Source organism: Schistocerca americana, chromosome 4 (assembly GCF_021461395.2).
Source record: "Schistocerca americana isolate TAMUIC-IGC-003095 chromosome 4, iqSchAmer2.1, whole genome shotgun sequence".
Lineage (NCBI taxonomy): Eukaryota > Metazoa > Arthropoda > Insecta > Orthoptera > Acrididae > Schistocerca > Schistocerca americana.
The window spans coordinates 829,402,694-829,404,612 of NC_060122.1; the positions used below are offsets into that span (position 1 = coordinate 829,402,694).

General features: G+C 47.5%; 1 non-coding gene across 1 annotated transcript; it reads left to right on the forward strand.

The window, feature by feature from the left end:
• Positions 1–1,266: 1,266 nt before the first annotated feature.
• Trnaa-cgc lies at positions 1,267–1,344 on the forward strand. The gene has a single exon. It is a non-coding gene; the product is annotated as a tRNA-Ala (tRNA).
• Positions 1,345–1,919: the final 575 nt, after the last annotated feature.

Consider the following 1,919-nt stretch of genomic DNA (forward strand, 5'->3'; position numbering starts at 1 on the left):
TGAGTGATGGAATTGTCAAACGCCAGGTGGTCGACTCAGGACGAATAAGTTAACCTTCGTGACGCACGATATCTCCGAGATGATAAGCAGTTCCACTGTCGGTACATTTGGAAACTGCCACAGGCTCTTAGTTCACCAGGAGATACAGACCGCTAGTCTCACCCACTAGGAAAGACCTGAAGTTCTTCAGGAGAGGAGGACCAGAAGGTTAAATCCCCTGAATAATCACAACCACCTTCCATCAAGCCTCGTATGGGAGCTAAATCAGCAGAAACGAAACCGCCCCCACATTGCACAAACCAATCCAACTATCCTCTACTCACTGAATCGTCCCACTTGCATGTTCTGCTGGCCTGGCAGCCAATCCTGAGAGGAGCCAATCAGCGACACCAAATCTCTCTTACCTGAACAAGATTTTAGACTAGGAGGGCGTCGTTCTTACGGTAAGCATGGCCATGTTTTGGCGAAAAACATCTATCTAGACGGTACCATAGTCCCTCATTTATGATTTAATCTTTTTCAGCCGACCGTTTCCATTTTCTGAAAGAAGGCTAGTAAGCTTCCCAGACAGTCATTCCCATGAAATATGTGGTTTTACTGCTCACTAGAAGAGCCTGGCGACTTTCTGGCACCATGGCGGGTGCATGGGGGGGGGGGGGGGGGGTGGAGTGTTTACTGTCATACCTCCACTAGACACGTACATCAACTGCTCTGTCCATATAGTGCCAGCTTTTTAACATGAGAATGCATGGAGTTTTATGACCTTCCCATCTACAAGAAAGCACAGTTTGCAGCAGTCTCTCTTAAATGGCTTCCTGGACCCACTTTCAGCCACCAGGCTGTCTTCCACAATGGACTGGCTCCTGGCCCAGGTAACATGTTTTGAAAACCGGTGCCCTTCTGTCCGATCCTAAGCAGATGGAGGACGTAGCTTCAGCCAGATGTCCCTCTGCAAGTAAGAACCACAGGACACTGTTCCCCGGAATCACTTGCATCGCCAGGTCTCTGCGCTCAGCTTTTATGGCACACAGTTCATCTTGCTCCCTGTTCTTGGTCGCCCCTTCTGTGGCCCCCAGGTACAATCTCTCTGCAGGTTATATCTGCAGTTACAGCAACATTCTGCCCACAGTTTCCTTAGGTAGAAAAAGACATTAACCACGCATAGCAAATGTAGCTCTGGGGAAGACGGAGATCATGCCATAAAATATGAATGTTAATCTGACTCACGATGTTTTTAAAGTATAGTTGCGTGCCACCTCTTACTATGGCCGAGCGAGGTGGCGCAGTGGTTAGCACACTGGACTCGCATTCGGGAGGACGACGGTTCAATCCCGTCTCCGGCCATCCTGATTTAGGTTTTCCGTGATTTCCCTAAATCGCTTCAGGCAAATGCTGGGACGGTTCCTTTGAAAGGGCACGGCCGATTTCCTTCCCCATCCTTTCTTCACCCGAGCTTGCGCTCCGTCTCTAATGACCTCGTTGTCGACGGGACGTTAAACACTAATATCCTCCTCTTCCTCCTCTTACTATGACTAGAAGATCTGAGGACTTAACGCCAAAATAATCTGCGAGGGCCGTATTCTTCAAAAATATTAGTATCACATCAGTATTTGCAACTCAAACTGGACGAGGATTCTGTTATTCATGCTTTTTCGGCTCCACAAATACACTGTTCAAAAGAATTAGGGGAACACGTGAATCAATATCTGGTATGTTAAATCTATATACATTAATCTATCTATATTAAATCTATCTACGGCGGTACCTGTGTTAGGCGAACGGTCTACCCGACGGGAGGCCCTAGCCACACGACATTTCCATTTCCATTGAAGAGCTTGAGATCTTTGCGGTTGCAAAATCGTAACACGAATTCTTTACAGACGAATGGAGAAACTAGTAGAAGCCGATCTCGGAGAAGA